At 45.0% G+C, this 22,739-nt stretch overlaps 1 protein-coding gene across 3 annotated transcripts in view; it reads right to left on the bottom strand.

Annotated features, from left to right (window-relative positions):
• Positions 1-22,739, bottom strand: part of LOC139052968 (cysteine/serine-rich nuclear protein 1-like) — a 75,689-nt gene that overhangs the window by 31,915 nt on the left and 21,035 nt on the right. The gene's annotated exons all lie outside the window — the stretch shown is intronic.

Genomic DNA, 22,739 nt, shown 5'->3' with positions numbered 1-22,739 from the left:
GATCACGTTCTCGTGACGCCTGCGGCAAAAAAGACGTTCCACGTCCGCCGCCAAGGTCTGTGAGTGGGAGGCGCTGGCTAACACTCCCAGGGTTCTACTAGTACACATAAATACCCAAGAAAGTGGATGGGGAAACGCCGCCGCGGTAGCTCAATTGGTAGAGCATCGCACGCGACATGCGAAGGTTGTGGGTTCGGTTCCCACCTGCGGCAAGTTGATTTTTCATCCACTTTAATTTCCATTAATTAATCATTACTTTATTTCATTTAGTAAGCACATGTAATTTCCCCTATGTTGTACTTGGTGTCAGTGTTTGTTGGCTTCTCATTATATGACTATATATATATATATATATATATATATATATATATATATATATATATATATATATACACACACACTCTTAAAAGAAGGGCAGTGAGAAAAGAGGAACCATCCGTGAGCCTCATTCACGCCAGCGAATTCCTCATTCAAGTGGACTTCGCACGTCGCGCCCTCTTGCGGAAATGAAATTGGAGGGACGTTTCTGCCTAGCGGTCGTATCGTGCGTTGCTGTCCGCGGTGACTCGAATATAGTTTATAATATGACTTCTTTTCGACGGACGGTAACGCTAAGTGATATAACCTGAGGTCTCAATTGTACATTTGGTGACAAGCGATGGCCAGTGTGAACCCTCTAGACGGAACGGGAGCTAGAAGCCTGATATACGAGAATAGTTAAACTGGAAAGCAGCGTCCGGCTGCTAGCGCACAGGAAAACGAGCCCGTACTGTGCCAGCTCTGCCTAGACGCCGCAGGTATCAGCCAGCCTTTCTCGCCTTGATGCGTGAAATTGGGACGAGGAGAAAGTTAATCTATATTAAAGGCTTGCATCTGTGATTGTTTTCAATCGCCATCCATGACAGTTACGGAGCGAAAGCAAAAATTAGTTTGCTGGCCCTGCGAGCGCATCACCGCCGCAAGTTGCAGAAACGTCGCCTAATTATGTGGAATTACAATGGCAGAGTCGAAGTGGCCGATCGACTTCGCAATCGAGCGACCGACGACTGTGCAGGGCGATGCCTGCAAATCCACAATGGGAACACAAGCCCCGCTGCCACAGCAAGGAGGCGCTCGTGAGCGCTTCATTCAATCAGATACGCGGCTACCCAGCGGCACTTACGTGCCACTTAGTCCGCGTCTCAGCCCGCCACTTCCGCGTTGCGGCTTTGCAAATTGGCGGTTGGCACCTGAACAAAAGCAGACACTCTCTAAGACAGCACGTAGAGGGACATTTCAGACTACGAAGTTCAAAACGCCTGATGAAATGCACAAGAGTAGTGAGAGGGGCAGACGGATATGCCTAGAGGTTAACGGGTGACCAAGCTAATGGGCCACATGTGACGGCACCGTTGTGCATAGTGTCGAGGGCCACGATTCTACGAAGACACAGGGCACTGTCAACCTCAAACTTTGGTACGAAGCGAAATCACCCTCTCTAGCAGAGAGAGCGGCTAGAAATACAAATACGACTGTCGTGCAATCATATACGCCTGAGATCAATTGTATCCTAAATCGGTTTGAGCGCTTAAGCTTTTCTCTCCTCCTGCCGAGTGATGCCACTTTACTTCGTTCACGTTTCGTGGTATCACGAGCATTACGGAATGATCAACAGATCACTACAGCGTATCACTGAAGCGCTTAGTTCAGGTGTCACAGCAACCGCTCCAGCTGCTTAAAACGACGCCAAGTGCTTTTGATGAAGTCCTTGAATCACAATGTAGCAATGAAATTTGAAGGATTGTGACCAACGGAGGGGTGAGATCACACAATGCGCTCGACACCTCCAGTCACTGATTTTATTGCAGCGCAAGAACTACAGTGCCAAGCCAAGAGAATCTACACTAAAAATGTTTACAACCCTAAGGGCGTTTTTTTGTCGCACTGGTAACGCCATTATACGGTTAGGGCGTTCCAAAAATTTATAGAGGCCGACAATGGAGCTCTAACTACACGTGCGAGGAGAAAAGACGTAGTTGAAAAGTGTGTAATCCTCACAGCATTGCGTGCCCAAAATGTCCGACAAGAGATGTTCACAGGGAGAGATATGAAACTCTCCTGCCTGATATTTCTGTGCGCCAAAGGCTGTCAGATTGACTACATAGTTTTCAACTACGTATTTTTTCATCGCATGCCTAGTTAGAGCTCCTTTGTCGTCCTCTATGAGTTTTTGTGGGGACCTAAAGGTAAGGGTGTTATCAGTGCGACATGAAAATACCCTTAAGATTGTAAACAGCTTTACAGTGAACACACCAAAGAAACATGTAGCCCCATTTACGGCTTCGCTACACCAGCACAACAAAGATACTTTAAGGGATACGTGCACCGTACACGCACACGTAAACAAGTAGCGAATAACAGAAGACGCTACGCGCCATCCACACTTGTGGTTCAGCTAGTGGGCGCCAGGCGGTGAATCCTCTCGATCTCGCGTCCAACAGATATATACCTTTCCCAGTTTGCAAAGAGCATGAAGCCAGTGCGAGTGCCCTTCCCACCTGCCGCACCTTAGACATAGGCGCTTGTTGGGGAAAAATAAAAAAGACATGCAGAGAGAACATGTCGCATGCAGAAGAGCGCTACTTGTAGATATACTACTGCCACCATCGTCACTCCAGCATAATGCTATTTTTAGAGGTGACAGTAGAGAGGTTTACTTGTCCGGTATTCGAGACGGGGCCGTTGGGGCGCAGGTCTAAGCGGGGGCGGCCTGCATACACCAGCCACCTGGTGGCGCGGAGCCCAAACAGAAACACAGTTAATGTTGCCTTTACCAAATGTATTGTACCTCGCTGCTGGCGTCAATTTTCGTTACTGGCGTAATCGTGTTGCTGACAAAAATTTTCACCCGCAGCAAAGTACACTTGGTTACTGCAATATTAGCTGTTTTTGTCTGAACTCAGCACCACCAGGTGGCTGCACCATGCACGCCGATCCCATGAAAACCTCCGTCCAAAAGTCCGACGTTCCCGTCCGCCTGCGTTTACCCGAATATCGGACAAGATAAACCTCTATAGAATCTACGAACTGTGTTTGAAAAGTATAACCGTCCTGTTTTACCGGCATAACAATTAGTGTGGTTGCCGAATTCATGATTCTCTTAATTTAGCATGCAGTGATCTCGTAACGGGTGCCTCTTCAGTGGATTAAAGCCACAAAAGGTTGTTAACGTTCGAAGTGGAACATTTTATCGCAGATGATGCACCTTTCCACGGTGCCGAAATTATACTTCTCTTAAATGACTGGTATTCCAACAAATGCGTGTATTACTTTGTCATAAAGGTACTCATTTGCGCCCTATCTGCACTGCTCCTTTAAGCGACCTACAAAATCAAAATTGTCTACAACCATCTCCCATACCCATCATGGCGGCTCAGTAGAGGCGTACCACGGGCCGGCGCCTACATTCAGACCAGGGAGGAATGCAGAAATTCTTGTTCCCATGCTTTCGGAGCATGGTAAGATACTCCTGGGGGTAAAATTTAATCTGGAGGCTCCTTACTGGGTCCCCCATACGTCGCTGTGCAGCTTAGTATTCTTAAACACCATAACTTAATTTTAATAATTAGAAATGGTTTTGTGAGCGTACAAAGCGAAAGAGCACGTAAATTCAAAATCAATTTCGCGATAACTTCGCTTTGTCTGCTGCCTCCCTTTGCTGCTCTCAACTTAATAAGACCCAACTTTTGCATGTTTATGTGCATCATCACAACATCAAGTCTGTGCGATAAAGGCGTGTGCACAATAAACAAAAACAAATAACGGCCAGCTTTACTAAAGACTCATGAGATCTGCGTTAAGACGTGATAATTTAAGCGGTTTCCATTTTTGGCATTCCCCGTGGCGAAATGTAAACACGCAGCTTCGGCAATGTCAAAACATGCTAGGAGCTCAATTTCAGCTATACCTTTCAGCCGATAGGTTATGCTTAAACGAACGAAGGTTGTCCTTTTTTTTCTGCACAGAGCGCAGATGACCGAAATACATGCTTTCAATAAAAATCGGGTACCATTCATTCTGACCTGCTGAAGAATTACGGGCCCTGAAGTTCTATCGGCGCCTGATCACTATGGCTGGCCTTATTACACGTAAAAAGGGCCGTCTCAGAAGCGAGATGCATTGCTAATCGCGTTGCAGACAGACACGCACGCAAGTACGCAGACGAAAAATGTTATATACGCACAGATGAGCCGATATCGCCGCTGTGTTTCTCCGCACACTTTACCACAGCAGAAGTGGCGCACTTCCACGGAAAAGCATCGCACATCCCATCACAGATCCCCAGCTGTTTCGCGTTCACAAGTAAAAATGCCAGAGCACCGCCAGATTTTCACCACGCTGTTTACTGCACGCCAATGTTCTCTGACACACGACACTGCTAATCTAGCTGGCAAGAGAACCCGCCTTTGTTTCATGTTCCTGTGCTGCCCTCTGCCGCAAGCCGCTGGAAACGTTCACTCTAAAAACAAAAGGAGTGCCGGGCACTCCCTTTGAGGGAGTAGCGGCTTGTCCCATATTTCACTCTATTTTCGAGAGTAGATGGACCCTCTTTGAGAGAGAGTAGGTCAACTCCTGTCGACAGAGTTTTGTTACTCCACCGCCAGGGATTGCTAGTACTCTTCCGCAGAGTGATAATACTCTTCCCACAGGGAGTGCTAGTACTCTTCCGCAGAGTGCTAATACTCTCACCGCAGAGGTAATGGCACTCCACCAGACCGAGTACTTCTACTCCCCCAAACAGAGTGCTAGTACTCTTCCCAATACCCTCTTAGCGATGTCCTGGCCACGCATGCAGGCAGGAAATCAGATCAAATTAGGGTCGCTGACATACCGTTCCCTAGGCGGCTCCTCAGAGTCAGTAGCCCAATTCCAAGTGGCCTACAGAATAGGCGTGAGCAAAGTTCTGCAGGATTTTAAAGTCATTTTTCCTGGCTATTTGCTGCCTACCATGAGGCGTGACTGCTCGGAATCGGCCTATGCGTATGCGTCGCGAACGCCACTGCGGAGAAAAAAAGCTAATAAACATTTAATCTGCAATTATCTTCGCACATTTCACAATCAGGAGACATATAGTCTAATTAGAACACAATATAGTCGAGGGAATCACATAGTTATGGAGAACCACATTGCTCTATACATCACGTGGATTCGAACCCGCGTACACTCGCATCTATACAATTCAAAGCACACATCCTAACCATTACACCACAGAGCCACCACGCTCAGACGTGTTGTTTTAGGGGTTATAAATATAACCAATGTATTTGAGGAATCGGCTGCGGTGGGTGGAGTTTCTCTGCAGTGTGCTGCGCTGTTGTGTGCTGGAATACGTTTGCGTTTGCATCATTTCCATTCCTTGCTACGACTAACGAAGGAATACAACGTAGACGACGACGTGAGAACTATTCACGGCTTGTCGTCACCCCAAGAAAATAACAAATGTGCCGTTCAGCTCACGATCGAGTGCTTTTCCAGTCCATGCATTATATGTTCTCCGAAAATACGCGGATACAAAGTATCGTGCTAACCATCCACGTATGTGAATTTAAGTCGCGCGTATACAGGTGAGCATGTCTGTTTATTTTTTCCGACAGTTCCATTCGTATGTGGTTAACTGCGACGCCAGTACCAGGCATTTCGACGTGCCTCACGCTGCCGTGTAGGCGTTCTTTTCAAGTGCAATAGTTTAGAGTTCGGTTCAGTCCGCTGTGAGCTGTTGTCCTGCATTAGCAGTGGATCGTTAGCGTTTTGAAGACCATGCATTCCAGCATTTGGAGACTGCTTATGCCGATAGCCGCGTCACATGCATTGGCACGCATGTTTAAATGACTAATGTGTCCACTTGTTACGCGTGCACTGCTCGTATCCTGTGGCAGTGCTCGTTCTAAAAGCTTCGAAGGCCATCTACATTCATACGTGTGTTCAATATATATGCACAGGATGGACTTGTTGGCTAGTTGGTTGAGCATTTTAGAAAAAACAGCACAACGCAAGGACGACGCAAAAACATGGAGCACACCACGAAGCACTGCTGTGGTTGATGCTTTTTTTCGTCCTGGTGTTTGCGCTGTTCCTTCTTGCACGATACACGCACACCACAGGTAGGCAAAAGTTTAGGAGCATAGGGTGTTAACTTTGTTTTCCCCGTTTCCTCTCAGTGTCAATGGCACAATGCGTTGCCCGGAATTGCGCACGCTTACCCTCATATTCAGAAATGCATCATAACTTGAAGCCCATGCTTGACTTGATCTAAATGACGCAAGCCGTGAACGCACCAAAAGAAAGGCATTGAGCGTCTAGGGGACGTTCGCACCAGGCGTCGTTTATATAAAGTCAAGCATGAGCTTTGTGTTAAGATCCATATCTGAATATGGGGGTTAGTCATCTACTTCTCACAGAAAATGTCGAAGAAACGCCCATCAAAGCCAGGCACATTCGTAAACTTAACTAGGCAATACGAAGCTCCATAGAAAAAGAGAGGTATTAAAAGCTTTCAGTATTTTGCTTTACTCCAAAATGGTTGCGCTCTCGTGGCTTCAATGTATAGAGATAGTGCAGCGTTAGCTAAAAATCCTAGAATCCAGGGTTTGTAGCGATCCTTGAAAACCCTTTATTTCTAAAATGCCATTTTCAAGGCATTGAAAACCCTGGAATTTTTAGAAGTACTGGAAAATCATTAAATTTGTACACCTGGCTAGGCTTAGCACACGTTGCCAAGCGTTTTTTTTTTCCCTTCTGTGACACTCTTCGCATGTCACAGAGAATTGTCTGTGGAGGTAATAGAAAGAAAGCGACATCCTTAAAGTTGAAATTACAAAGGAGCAGCAGATACCAGTTTTAGGCACACGGAACCAGCGACAAATGTACTTGGAGGAGCAGAAGCAGGAAGCTCAACAGTTGAGGCATTCAAAGAAAAGCCGTGATGAGTAAATCGAGAGCTACAGACACAATAAAAGGAAATTACAAACGACTTGCTTATTTGGTGGTAAAAAGCTGAGGCAACAGATGACATCACATGCACTGTCAAACCAGACAGTATTCAAAAACTGCAAATGTTGCAGGTCCAAGTAGTTAATTGTGCTATTGCAGAAAAACTTTGAGCGCTTTTTTGAAATGCTTCCTTGTGTGCGTTTAGTGTGAAAGGCAAATTACCAGTCTTTCAAATGTTTGAAATCAGTGAAATGCGCTTTGTTTTGTTTTCTTTTGTTTGCATTAAAGTTAACGATGTTGTTGAACAAGTTATTGCCTGTCCAAACTACTAAAAAAATCGCACGAGGTCCTTGAAGTTACTGTGTCGGGGCCTCGAAAGTTCTTGAATACCATTACATTTTTTTTCTTCAACATCGCTACGAACCCAGTAGAACAACTGTCATGGAGTAAAAACCTTTGCTGAACAGGCGCTTATACGAAGAGTACAGGAAGACTAGAAATGTAGTAGTAGGCATAGAGGGCCCTGAAAGAAATGTGCCACATCTGCTCGTCTGCCTTATGTTTCCGCATTTACTGTCCCATTTTAAATAGAAGTGCACTTACTGTTCTACTCCTATAAACGCAACATTACCAACTCCAGTGTGGGGCAGTCCTTCAGCCAGTGCAGAACTCTTTCTGTAAATCCCTGTCAACTCTGTCATTTTTCCAGCACTGTAATACAAGATTTGTTAAACTGGTATCGCAGAATATGAGCAGTATACTCTTAAATTAGCTGTTTATTTGTATGCACAATTCAGGTCCTCAGTTTGGTTTATGACATATTGCCATACCTCAATAGATACAAGACAAAATGTTATTAGAGTTTAATAAATTCCAAACAGTAATAATCACAATATAATGACATACATTTCTTTTGGTACGTATACAGCCCATGTCTTGGCACGGTATAAATTCAACTATACATCGCAAGTACTGGGTCCTGACCACTATTATTCACATGTGTAAAACCATCACAGCAATTCTTCAACAAATATCACAGTGATTAGTGACATAAACTTTGTAACTGCTTTACATGAGCATAATGTATACAAATGGTCCCTGTGTACCTACACATGACTAGTGCCACCCGAGTACTATTACTCACAGGCGTAAAACCAACAAAGCAGTTCTTTAAAAATATCACAGCGCTTAGTGACGTACATGCTCTAACTCCCTTGTAAAAGCTTAATACAAACACGTGAGCACACAGAAAGCTAGCAGTGCGCCTATATGGAAATACCACCGCCTCAATACTAATTCAGAAGTGTACAACCAACCAAGCAGTTCTTTAAAAAATATCACAATGGTTAGTGACATACAATTTGTAACTAGCTTATATAAGATTTATACAAACATGAGAACATGCCCAAAGCTATCGGTGCACCTACATGGAAGTGCAGGCATCTGAACACTAATATTTGCAAGTGTAAGCTCAACAGAAAAGTTCGTTATATAGACGCCCACTTTGTAACTGCCTTATACAAGCTAAGTGCAAGCACAAGAATGCGAAAAAAAAATTAAAAACTTGCTCTATGAATACACAAACAGATCAACACAAATGGTAAACACCGCTTTGAAGACACGTGGCCGTGACAAAGCGCAGTGCTGTGCCGGTTGAAACTGCCATCCACAAAAGTATTGAGCAATGCTTAAACCACACGCAATAAAGTGCTGAAAGACTGCATCGGTAACGTACCTATTTTAATTCAAATTTCTTTGAATATAGGGCTCTCTTGCAGATAAGGAATCTGATCCAACTGACCTGATTTTACACCTGCTAAATGCATACAATGCACTCAGATATAACTGGTAATTTTAATTATCAAATGCATTTAAAAACTTGATAGCATGATGAAGATGCATAACTAGAAAAGTTCTGGCCCCCTCGTACTTGTTAAAAAGGTGTAAGTACGACACATGTTCTTTTTTTCCACAATTTTTGCATTATAGGCCACCCGGGAACCTCGAATCCACAAAAAAAGAAGGTACTGCTGTGTTAATAGTGTTGTGAATAATTTTTTGTGAAAGCTTTTTACAGACAAGTTGCAGTCTCGTTTCTGGAGGTTGAGCTGTATCATGCAAAATACCATGGAAAGTGGTCACATGGGAGCATGACACTATGCCATAATGTTCGTTTCAGTAGACTCTCTTGCCCTACAACTCAGTGCTCACTGTGACCAGTGATGGAACAGCAGTGTCTGTGTGATTTTCATCACATTTCTGTCCTATGCCATCTTTACCAGAGTTGGCGGCACATAGATACCCAAATTTCGATAGTGTTGCTTTCTCAGGTAGTTGTTTTTGATTTGCTCAATATCAGTTGGCACTTCAGCTGCATCAAACTTCTTTTTTACCTCTTCAACAACAACATAAACAACAATCTTATGACACCTGTGTTGTCCTTCTAGTTGCCTACAAAGATCAGTTAATCTAGCAACAACACTGACAGTCTCTACTATCTTCTAATGGGGAAGAGGTGTGTCCCACCATGTGTTCCACGTTGTTGTCGCTATGTGGGCTGACTGGGAAGGCAACAACTGTAATATGTTTGCATAATTTAAAGTGATGCTTGTACTGTGTTATAACACCTAACTTAGTCTTGCACTTCCTGCACAAGAACACTGGCTCACAGTCGTGGTGAAAAGCTTTTGTATGTTGAGTAAATGAGTTGTATGCACTACAAAAAAAGTCACAGTGATAGCACACCTGTTGCTCTACCAGGCCTGGTGCGGTTCCTTCTGTCACTGCTGCTGATGCTGACACACTGCTGCTTGCCTCGTACACTGTTGCAGCTGCAGTAGACATGGCCGTCTCTGTATCTATTGCTGCCGTGCCACCTGTCATGGTAACTTCAGGTGGTATCGGGCTCACTTCTGCAACAGAGATGTCGTTTGCCCCTTGAGGGCTCTCGTCATCAGGGCCAATAATTTCGTAGGCATTGTCTCCTGCATCGAAGAACCAATAAGAACAGCCTGAATTAATAAACATAGCTCTAAAAAGTACGGACATCAAAACTTAACCACAATCTTTGCACATCAGTGACCAGGCTTAAGGAATAATACTTGCAGGAGGAGTTACACAATTGTGTGCGTACATTACAGTTAAGCCTCATTAGAAGAGATACTCAAGAGGCACGGGAAACATGTCTCTCGAAACCAAAAATTTATAACACTGAGGAGCCAGACTAGATCACCTTATTATGCATCATCACTAAAATATGTTTAGATATATCTGAAGGAATAATTGCTCAGGGTGGCTTAAAAAGCCCCTAAACCACTTCTTGACATTTTTTGAACATTTCAAGTAAACATGCGCATCAAAATCAGAATGCCGTCACAATTGACGATGCCAAACGCCACAGTACGTAGCACTGTGGGAGCACCACAATATGACGAAAACGACCCCGTGCGCCTCTCTGGACCTATCCTGCACCCCCCAGCTTGTACTGACATCACCAGGCTGTCTCTGATGATGTCACCAGTTTCCGGTGCTGTCGATTGGTCGAACGAAAGTGTGCGACTGCCGGCAAGGCCTGCAAGCAAATACACACTCCTTCCTCGTCGCGTTGCTCGCGATGCCATTGTGGGCAGCCAATGGGGGCAAAGAACAGAAACGCCAACAGACGGGTCTCCCTATGAGGCTCTTCAACTAGAGTCACCATACAGTTCCATTGTATTGGCGAGGTCATTAGCGCCACCCCTCGCAGGATGACGGGCCTGCGCGGCAGCAACAGAGCTCGTTGGTGATGGCCTTTCCCGTAACATCTGGAGGTGTACTAGGCGAGGAAAAGACGATACTGTCCAGATGGCGTGTACCAGATGAAAGAGTAAAATGAGCGGGGACTACTTTTCGATAATCAAACACGTAGCTCCACTATTACTGCACCGTTTTGCAAAAATTCTCTTGGCTACGTGTTCGTTGCCTTAACATGTACAACTGCAACTAAATTTCAACCTCGGTGGTTTAGGGGCCCTTTAAAGAAGACATTCACAGCTTTTTAGTCACAACATTTGGTCAAAAGGCACACCCAATATACCCACATACTAGTTTTCTTGTCCAAATTGCATGGCAATGTATTTTGATTTTTTGGCATTGGCTCCTCTCCACTACGTGAAGTCGCCCTGCACTGGCTCTTTCACATCCTCGTGTCCTTGCAGCTGCCTTCTTGAGTTATATAAAGCGGGTGCCTGAAAAATATCATATGCAAAAGTCAACACAAGGGCATGGTGCAAAACAACATCAAGACAGTCAAGGCCATGGCAATAAAAGAAAGTCTTAGCTCTTAGTCTTTTTAGTGAAATGCATGCAAAACAACCAAATGACTGCAACAGTCAACTGCTAAATTAACTTCAATTTTAGATTTACACAAAAAAGAAATAACGGACAGTTCAACCTCGTTCGGCACGAATGTTAGAATACTCCTGCTAATGAATAGAATATTGGTCATTTTCAGACATCATAGGTCTGTGATGAGCCTGGTGTATCGCAAATACCATTTGTGACACAACCTAAGCACGTGCCCAGTGTGCCCCCCGCACCATCCCTGGTTGTGCCACTGCTGAAGCCATAATTTGAGGATTATAGCTGCAAACATGATGCTCAGTAGGGATGAAAATATTGTCCTTCAGTTCAATGGATATATGGATGTGCCTATAAAAAAGGGCAACGAGGCTTGTTATGGCAAGCTTACCCACGTTTCAATTCTAACAAGAAAGTTCTCTGCGGCCTGCATCTAAGCTTACTAAAAGGCATGAACTTATTTTCATGTATGAGGTGCACAATGGAGTTCATTTTTGACAGACCCGACTACTGCTGCACTTTGAAATCTAGCATTTTAGATTCCCGAAGGCATGTAAATGTTGCAGTTAAACGGCAGTTATTGGTTTATTACACTAACCTATTATTCTGTGTACGACAGACTGGTAACACGGAATTAAAGCAACATTTTATTTAGATATTTTATTTCTCTACTAAAAATATTCAAGCGATAAACATATTTTGATCTGCCATGCAATAGCAATATGCACACATTACGCTTGTAACCCTCAATGGAAGGCTGATTTAGCTATTCATATGACATAACTCTGACACGCCAACTCATATTAGTAAATGCACAGGCATGTCCAAAACAATAAGCGTATGCAAAGCGCCCTCGCAATTGTAATTCCACACAGCAGCCGTTATATTCGATGGCGATGCATAACTAGCTGCTCGACAATTCACCGAATTCGTAGACATAAGCATCCTTTCAGTTTCGCACCGTGCACGAAAACCGCAACAGGAGACAAAACCAGACCTACCTCTAATCACACCATTTCAGTACATGAGCAAAAACAGTTCAGTATTAGGGATAAACACTGTGAGAGCAATTTAGTGCGCGACGGCTTCGAGCGACAAAACGGGCCGTCGCTTGAACAGATGGCTCGGTTCTGGAAATTTAGAAATCATCGCTCGTCGCCCGAAAGTGCTATGAGCGACTAGCCAATAGCACTAAGCCGGAACTAGATGTATACATCGCTCAACTACTACCGATTGTAGCGCAGAACGAGCAAATGATTCAATTTTTATACGTGCAAGGATAAGAACCAACGGCAAGACCTCCGGAAATATGTTATGCTACTTTTTTAGTAAAATACATCAACGTAAATAACTAAAGCACGCGTCACGCAATTGCAGCCCTCATGCCGGCAACACCGGGGTGGCGTCGCTCAATATCGTCGCTCGCACGGAGTACGACTATAGGCGACGAGCGAACGCGACAGCCATCTCCATCGCGTCGCTTGTAGCTGCCGCGCGCAAGATCGCTTATATGGGGTTCATACTCTTTTCAGCATAAAACATGGATTCCTCATGCGTTTTCAGTAAGTTCAAGATAACGCGCCCAACTGACCTCTTGCAGCATGCAGCTGAATGCCTGCGGCAAAGTTTCTAACTAGCACTGGTGCTGCACGTAACTTCAGTGGTCGCAGAATCCCCCTGCGCGAGACACCGTCAAGCGCGCGGTTTATTTATAAAAAAAAGCATGCTGCCAGCAAGATGACGCCTTCTGTTATGCGATTCCTTAGTTCAACAGCGTTCCGTACACAGTAGACTGCCAAACTGAATAAATTCAAACACACAAAACGCACGCTAATCACGCTCCGCATAGGCTCGGAATCACGGGCTGGTGAACGAACCATTTTAAGCGTCCTCTCGCCTGGCGTCTTATTGAACATACCATAGTACTGGCAGCGTTTGCGATCTTTAAAGCTCTTACGGTCAACGGCAACGTGATAAAATCACATGCAGTTATCGCGACGACTGGTTTTTTCGATTGACATGGAGAGACACAGCGCGTATGCCTAGTCCTTTGTCAATCGCGTCGGCTAAGCGCAGCGACGACTTCCTGGCAATAGCATGACATATACGGAGAATGTGCACCTAAGTTAGAATTCACTTACCGTGGAGGATTTGCTGTTATATCCAAGGCATGACGAACGTCTGTCGTATTTTCGTAGCGACGCGAGATGGCTGACGTACGATCTCCGTTGGCTGGCCTTCGCGGCGGTGGTGTAGCTCGCTGTACGGATCACCTTTCTCCGGTGCTGTGTTGTTCCGCGATCTTGAGCGCGCGCGCGCGGTGGAGCAAATCCGAGTGAAAAAGTCGAGTGCTCGCTACGCGTTACTTTGAACTGCGGCGGCCTGTTATCTTAGAAGCAACTGCACGTAATAAAGCCACAATTAGGTTTCTGGCCTCCTGTAACAAAATCCCGCCGGACAGATGTCCTATTCTGCCGTCTAAGAATAGGACACACTTTTGGCACACATAACTTCTTACACACGGGAAACGAGCCTCCAACCTGTGGTAGATGAGGGGAGAGGCTGACCGTCCTCCACGTCCTACTGGAGTGTCGGGAAGCCGAATCCGAAAGAAAAAAACATTTTCTCTTAGCATACCGGCACCACATCCCCCTTCATCCTGTTATGTTACTTGGCCCAGAACCACTCTTTGACACCAACGCCGTCCTAGGTTTTTTGAAAGATGTTGTGTTGCATATTATTAGCCCCACACGTTCGTAGCGCTTCCTCTCTTCAGAGGATGCCGCTGCGATAATTATTTTGAATAGCACATGCCTCTAGGCCCTTGTGGTTCAAGGGCTCTGGCGAGGCAGTAGTGCTGTAAGCAACTTAACATCTTGCATATTTTAAACAATGCATCATTCCTTTACGATGCATTTTAATGTTCATAGTATTCGTCATTAGTCATCGCCATAATTTTATAGCACGTAGATTTTACGCACTTTACAGCGACAACTTTTAGGCCACTTTACAGCCAAGTCGCATCTTCCATAATACATCGTTAACATTACCACTTGTCATGGCGCTCTTTGGCCAAACCTGGCCCTTGCGCCACAAAACACCACACAGCATCATCATCTTAGAAGCAAAACGATGTGTTCTTTGCTCAGCGTGCATGAATGATACATTACCATGTTCGGGGCCAGCCACCTACAGTTGAAGTAGAAGATTACGCTACGTTTTGTTCTCTATTGCCGCAAGAGTAGTTCTACTCTCTCTCTCTGAAGGGGAGAGTGAAAAGCACATTTCACTCTCTCCTTGGTGACAGAGTGAACAATGCATTTCACTCTCCTCGACATTTTGCGAGAGTAAAGAGATACCCTTCCTAATTTTTAGAGTATTCTGGAAGGGTGCCGCAGCTCAGACCGGCTGAGTTGTGTGCCTGCACCCATGTTAGAAGCGACGGTTGTACGTTTCGTGGATTGCAATTAATTATAATTAATTATGGCTTCTCCGGGACAGCATCTGCTGTCTGGAAGTAGCGCCCACTGACTACTAGGTGAGCACGCCTCAGTGAGCTGTCTTGCTAACAGTGCGTTCGGTAAACGCACGTTCCATTTCGTCCGCCGACATGGCTGCCGTCTCTAGTGGCTGATTTTTGCGCTTGCACCTCGCTTTTTGTGGAATTTTTATAGATTATTTAGACATTTTGCATATTCAAGAAGTCTTCAGGCGCAGCCTTCCGCGTTGTCGAAGCGGTGCACTTATTCACATTTACATATACAGCCGCAGATCGTTGTTAGCGTCACATATTAGGGAAAGGTATCGCAGATATGAAATGATGCCAAAACCTAAAAAAAGAATGTGCATATCTGCGCATATGAAGCCACGTTGTTCCACCCTGACACAAGTCGTGGATGTCCGAGCCACTTAAGTAGCGGCAACTGTGATCCAGATACAATTATCAGGCTTTTAATTATTGCTGATTTGCGCTTTTCTTTAACTTCAAAATTGAGTTTGCAGAAGCCATAAAGCATTATCAGAGAAGGTTGCGCTTACATAGGTGCTCATTTAAAGGCTGTGTTCTCTCTCAATAAAGCGGCAGACATTGCCGATGCCGTTGTATAACTGAGAGAGGTGGTTGTTCATGCTTTTGTAGCGAATGCAGTCTTTTGTTTCATTTGACGCAGAGGTAAACAGTGCATCTCTGTCTTTTTTTTTTCTTGGGGGGGGGGAGGCGGGAGTTTACGTGCCGAAACCACTTTCTGTTTATGAGGCACGCCCTAATGGATGACTCCGCAAATTTCGACCACCTGGGGTTCCTTATCATGCACCTAAATCTAAGTACACGGGTGTTTTCGCATTTCGCCCGCATCGAAATGCGGCCGCCGTGGTCTGGATTCGATCCCGCGACCTTGTGCTGAGCAGCTCAACACCATAGCCACTGAGCAACCACTGCGGGTCAGTGTATGTCTGGAATTAAGTAATATGTGTCAGCATAACGACACGTAAAGACCCACCTATCTACATAGTGAACGCGACCAGCAGCCTACGGGAACGGTGACGTACAGGTGTTGGCACAGCGCTGCTTGCCACTTCATACGCACCACGCGAAGTGAGCAGTATACTTGATTTCAAACCGCTGAGGTCAGGAATGAACTATAAAAGCAGTTTCCTTCGTCCTAACTTTTTGACAAGCTATCGGAGTCAATCCCACAAGGTGTTTCTACAGCCGTGAACAAAGAGAAGCAGAGAGCCACGAATACGTACTACTGTAAAAAAAATCAAAAACGAATTGTTCTTTATAATAAAGCGACTCGATCGGCTGCAGTGTGCGGTAGGTCTTGGTGCACGCCTTACAACCTGACAGTCTGCCGTCAATTTGACAGTTACACGTATTGCAAATACAGCTGCCAAGATATTTCCCGTCGTTTACTGCAGTTTTTTTTAACAGTAAAGTACAGCCCTGTGCAGAACATGGCCAGTGAAATACTTGTGCCGGAAGTGGTGCGAGCCCGTCATGGATCCCATTTTGATGCGTCTAGCCACCAACAATGCAATTGTTGAATATTTATGGGAAAGGCATCTTCGAACGCACTAAATGTATTCTCTCCCGGCAGCCTCCCGTGTGGAAAACGGTGATATTGTAAGGAAAATTATCCGGTGGCTTCTTGAGGCCCTCATTACAGGGATATGGTGCTCAAAAATGCCGACGTAGCAAAGATGCTCGACATGGCAGTAAACCTGATGACGGTGGTGACTAACTGATGACATGTAGCGATTGCACGTAGTTCGTTTCGTTTATTTAACATTCAGAAAGCACAGTATGGTCACAGATAATCTTGTTCAAACACTTAAAAACCCTTAGCTTGTTCGGAAACTTCTGAGCGTTCGCGGTTTAATGGGTCACCTGAAAGGCGTACACGCTAAAAAATTTCACACCCTTATGGGTGTAATGCGGGTGCATTTATCTTTCCACCCTTGTAAACACCCTTGAAACACCCTTTTTTAACGAAAAAGGGTGTTCAACAAGAAAACATCCTTGGAACACCCCAGTCTTTCTAATTTACACCCCAATTATAAGGGAGTAAGTGAACAAGCTTACAGTATATGATGAATGAACATTGCCAGTTAAGGCGTTGATATTGGCTGTACATGAAACGCGCGCTACCTGCGCTTGAATCAGGTAGCTGGAATGATTAGATCGGGGCACCTAGGCAGCAGCGCACTGGCTCCGAACAGTGGTCAAAAATGAAGTTTCCCACGAATGTTGATATTGAACGGATGACACTAACGCGCAGACTTTGCATAGCCAGATATCTGCAAAAGGCTTCATATGACCAATAGCAAAATATTTACAATGCTATCACTGAATACTTAAAGGTGGGCAACCAGTTAGACTGGGAACGGTTAGGAGTGAGAGCTAACGGTAAACAGCTCACCAACTTACGGTTCGTAGATGACATTGGCATACTCAGCAACACTGCAGACTATTTGCAACAAACGTTTGAGGAACATGTCGAAGAAAGTGTAAGTCTGACTGAGAGTTAGTATGCAGAAGAGAAAAGTAATGTTCCGCAGCGTGGCGAGAGAACGAATGTCATGGTCGGCAGTCAGTCTCTAGAACCTGCACAGAAATACGTTCATTGAGCTTAATTACTCGCAGGGGCCTCTGATCAAGGAAATTAACAAAAATAAAACATTAGCTGGAGAGCTTACGGCAGGCATTACTAAATCATGACCAGGGAGCTTACTGCTAACCATTGCTTTCTACCGTTACTAACGTATGGGGCCGAAACATGGAAGTTACTAAAGAAGCTTGGGAAGACGTTGAGGACCGCGCAACGAACGATGGAATGAAAATTATTAGGCATGATGATAATAGACTGGAAGACAGCGATGTGGATTACAGAGCGAACGGGAATAGCTGATATACTGGTTGGCATTATGAGGAAGAAGTCGTGCTGGGCAGACATTGCAACGCGTAAGGGAGAGAACTGCTGGTCTATTGGAGTTGCAAAATGGGTGCTAAGGGAAGGAAAGCACAGTCGAGGACGGCAGAGAATAATGTGGACGTGATGGAATCGGGAAACTTGAAAACACGTGGAACCAGTTAGCACAAGACGGGGGTATTGGAGATCGCTGGAGAAGCTTTCGTCCTGCGATGGACGTCAAAATAAGCTGACGATGATGAGGATGTGACGACATCCATGCTAGCTTCGCGGCATGTCCTTCATGTAAGGTCATGCATGCGTGTCATGCACGTTCTGATAGCTCGATTTCCGTCGATTGCGGGGGGGGGGGCTAGTAGCGGCGTAGCCAAGTGGGGCACACCGGGCACTTGTAACGCTCACTAAAAGTAAAATTTTTGCTGCTATGGCAATGGCCCCGCTCCTTCCCCCTCCACGGTCAATTGGGACCCCCCCCCCTCACACGAAAAAATTTTCTGGTTACGCCACTGTGTGGAGGATTGCTCTAGACCCCTCCCCCTAACTTGTCAACGGAAACGGGGGACGGGAGGGCAGCTGCCGCCGGGCCGCAAACCTTAGGCAGCCCAATTAACGGCTGCATTTCCCTTTGGACGTGAATACTGCATTAATGCCATTACGCTGTAGGATTCGTGGGAGGTTCGAGGGCATGCGACAATAAAAAAAAACACATACAGCCATCAGAAAGTCTTAGCTTGAGCAGATCTTTGGGAGCTGGGCAAGACTCTCACAAAAGAAAAAAAGCTTGGCACCCCTCTTACAGGCATTGTCAACTCTGGGTCCCACCGCTGACTGTACACTTCCGGTAAAAAAAAATCACCCAAGAACTCCTCTCGGATTTGTCTAAGTGTGCGTAAGCATTGTGACTCTTCCTCATCTACACGCAGTCCATGCCGTTATCAATGTTATGAGACTTGGGGCGCTATGCTGGATGCGCCGAGTTTGGCGAAACTGGGGATCTTCACGAGCTCTGGCGACACCCCAAAATGAAAGCACGAATGGTACCGAGACACAGTTTATCTTTCGACAAGCCTCCAGTTTCATTGGTTTATCTAGATTCACTCTGGCTGGCTATCATTTCTTGGGCGTTGCCTTCTGGGCGGTCGACAAACTGGGGCTCACGTGATCATACCGTCGGTGCATGGTCGTGCCTTCTTTCACTTGTTTGTCGTTCCACCGAGTGCATTACATGCAGAAGCAAGTTGTAAAACAAATGCATTTAGTACAATATTATTAGCTACTTTAACGTGGTTTAGAAGCATTTTGAAGCTTACGAGATGTGCACTGAATGCGTCTTAGACTAATTTGTAATTTAGTACCCTTCGCATTATACCACGAGGGAGCGCTGTAGTGGCGTCATCACATCCATTCACCGGGCAAGCATGGCGGCTAAGCATCAGGGAGGCCCAGTGTAAACAAACCCGTACAACGAGCTTGCAGTGCGCGACGTAGTGATCAGGCTCGACGAAGGCCACTATTTCTTGGATAGTTCTGTTCCTCCGTGGGCAATCTTCCCGTGCACCCGGTAAGACTGCCAATAGCTTCGGCGATTTTACAGATCGCAACGCGCACCTACTGTTCACGGCGAAGTGCTGAAGAAACAACTTGTCCGGTGCTGCTTCTGCGAGTGCGCCGAGTTCCTCCACTCTGCGTGACTGCGAGCGTCACGAATATTACATTGTGTGGGCAAAAGGCAGACATCCTATATAGCTACGAAGCGACGAGGTGGTACCGACGATGGATCTCGCTACCAACACAGTGAAGGAGACTTCGACAAACTGCAGATAAGTATATTTCTACTGTTTCATATTTAGCATAATAAGAGTGCACGGATTAAGTCACTTTCGTAGTAACGAACTGAATGTCCAGCAGTTTAAAGAAGGCAGTGAGAACCAATGAGTGTTCGTGCTTTTACGTGCAAGTGGGCCCGCGAAAATATGGAATAGATGAAGGTAACCTCCACTAACTTGGTAAGGCAACAGAAATTCATGAGTGACATTAAGCTAGAAAATTTATGGAAGAGTATCTTTATCCAAGTGAAATATCAATAGCAAGTACTGATATAAAGCAGGAAACTTATACAAAAATTTCATGGGTTGAACAGCACATGGAAGGCATTACCGAATCGTGATCGCCACGTTACCGATATCCTTGAAAAAAGTGTAGAATCATTGCATTCCACCGGTTATGCAATATGGGACATAAACCTGGAGGTTAACAAAGAAACTTGAGATGTCAAGGACTGTGTAGAAAGCGAAGTAACAAAAATTGTTGCAGATAGCATTAAGGCAGGAAGACAGTGGCGTAGTAAACCGTGGCGACTGATATGCTAGTTGAGATTAAAAAAGAAAGGAATCGGCAGGCAGGCCATGCACGTATTCGATCACTTGTTGCCAATTCATATCAGGTGATTACATAAGCATTACAGAATGAATGTCAAGGAGAGAGAACTACAGCCAAGGATGGTAGAAAATTGCGTAATGGGACAAGAATATGATGTTTGTAGGCATAGGATGCAATCAGCTCGTATAAGACGGGATTGTAGGGTGAGGCATTTGTTTTGCAGCGAACAAAAATAGGTTTGTGGTGCTGACAGTAGAGACTCGTGAAGGTGCAGGGCCACCTCAGCTGCTGGCACACTAATCAACATGACAATTGGCTCTGAAAAAGAAAACCCCAGTTTTGAAAAATAAAGCAATGTTGTCCCAACGCATTGTTTTACTATGCATACTACACTAGAGGCTTCCACCTTCCACATTTAAGGGCACTTGGTACTAATAGTGCAACGAGCATTTTTCTTTGTAAATAATGGTTTGTACGTCGCTGATTCATTCCAATACACTTTTTTTCAGCAAAACATTCTGCTGCTGGAGCCACTCAACCGCCTGGTGGCAGTAGGCGAGCGCCAGGCACGTGCTCTTGAGAGTGTGGCAAAGGTCCAGAGGGCTGCTCCGCAACAGTAGTATCGGTGCCCTCACTGCTCTCCTGTCGAGCCCACAGAAGGCACCTTATAAAGGAGCTTTCAGTTTAATATTTTGTTTATTATTCAGGAACATGAATAAAATTATTGCAGTAAAGATTGTGCTGTGCATATTAGGAGACTTATAACATGCACTTTGTGTCCCTTCAAAATAGGCAAAAACGTAAGACAACCTGTGCCGCTCTTGGACCATGTAAATAAAAAATACACTAATGCAGCATACAGGTCATCATGCTGTTTGTTCTTTCTATGTGCAAGAATACAGTGCATGTTCATTAGCCACAAGATGAACGGTGTGTGTAATTCACAATGAAGAAAGGAAACAGCAGGAGCTTAATAATGCTATCACCTATAGACTGTGCATATGACTGCAACACTCCCCAATTCAAATGTGCCATGCATTTACAAATTACATGCATGTTCGGTACCACATATTCTTTAACATTGTCTTATAATTGCATGTACCATATTTCACACATCTTAAGCCCTTGCATAGCACACTTCTGATGTATCCATTTCATAGGCCAAATAATTGTACACTTTGTCCTTTTGTGTTGTATGAAAAGCAGCATCCTTTACAGTCGGATAAAACTTCAGAAGACAGGAGAGGCCCCACCCAGATGACCAAAGCGCAGCAGCCGATTGCCTACACGTCTAAAGAAATAGTCCCTCTCCAACGAGCAATATTAGTCTGTCTGGCGGCACGATATCAGTCTCGAGTGCGTGCCCATTGGTGCAGGCTTGTGTTCACCTGCCTTAAAGTGCAGATTCCGCAGCCTCCTAAAGTTGTATCCGACTATAGAAACACGTAATGCCTTGCACCAGTTGCATAGGCTTCTGCAATTTGATAGCACACAATGATCAGGAGCAGAAATCTATAAAGGCATCCAAGCAAAGCTGGCTGGCCACACTTCCATTATGAGGGGCTGAAAAAGGTCTCGCCAAATATTCCCATGACGTCCTTGAAAAAGAGGTGGTGTTTGGCACTTCTTTAGAATGAAAAACAGATTACACTGAATGTTGTGTAGCACGTCAAAACAAACTGAGCTTGGTTATTTGCACAGCATGTAATGGGAGGTCGAGCTTCACATAGGAAACAAACTGCTCTGTCCAGTACAATTTTGAGGCCGGTATGGCACCTATTATGTCAACAGTATCTATATACAAATTACACTTTTCACAGGCCATTGATTTCACCATTACTTTTGTGTGATGGTTCTTTCAATCAGCGCTTGTATTACATGAGCAGGTGGATTTGAAAGCAAAGCTTTGTTTGCAAACCTTCCGACTTCCATAAGTGTGTGGCAAGGCACTGGCATGTTGTCGAATAGCTCACACTTCCTCGGTCCTGCACCAAAGAAGCCCAATGCTCTATTTTAAGTTGGATCGCACAACAATTCAACGGCACACAAAGGAGTGTAACACACACAGCAAAGCATTCTGCTGTGTGTATTTCTCTTTGTGCCCCGTCGAATTGTTGTGCAATTAAACTTCAAGCTTCTATACCAATACACCGTCTTCAACCTCACCAATGCTCTAGTTATTAGGCCACAATGGTGCACATCTTTGAAATTTCCCAACACAAATTAGTTCTCCAAAAAATCACAAATGTTAAATTTTGCAGCACAGCTGTATGTATGAACGTGCCATATTCTTTACCACTAAACTCACAGGAATCAAAGAGGCAAGGATTAACGAGCCTTGCTGCCGCCGTTACCATTATCATCATGACACCAATGGAAAGACAGTGCCACGTTTCAGTAAAGGGAGTGCTGGAGGGAAAGGTGTGACAGCGAGGGCTTACAATAAAAATAACAGTTACGAGACATGTTCAATGCCAACATATGCTGCATGTCGCTCAGCCTACTTTGGCAATGCGGCAAGTGTTTACTCGTTTGGGCATATCACGTTTTGTGTAGTTATTGCTCTAAAGCTGTACAAATGGTCTATTTGCTCTGCAAGTTTTATTTTTATCATGGTAGGTT

This window comes from Dermacentor albipictus, unplaced genomic scaffold (assembly GCF_038994185.2).
Source record: "Dermacentor albipictus isolate Rhodes 1998 colony unplaced genomic scaffold, USDA_Dalb.pri_finalv2 scaffold_48, whole genome shotgun sequence".
Lineage (NCBI taxonomy): Eukaryota > Metazoa > Arthropoda > Arachnida > Ixodida > Ixodidae > Dermacentor > Dermacentor albipictus.
This window is presented reverse-complemented; position numbering and strand designations above follow the sequence as displayed.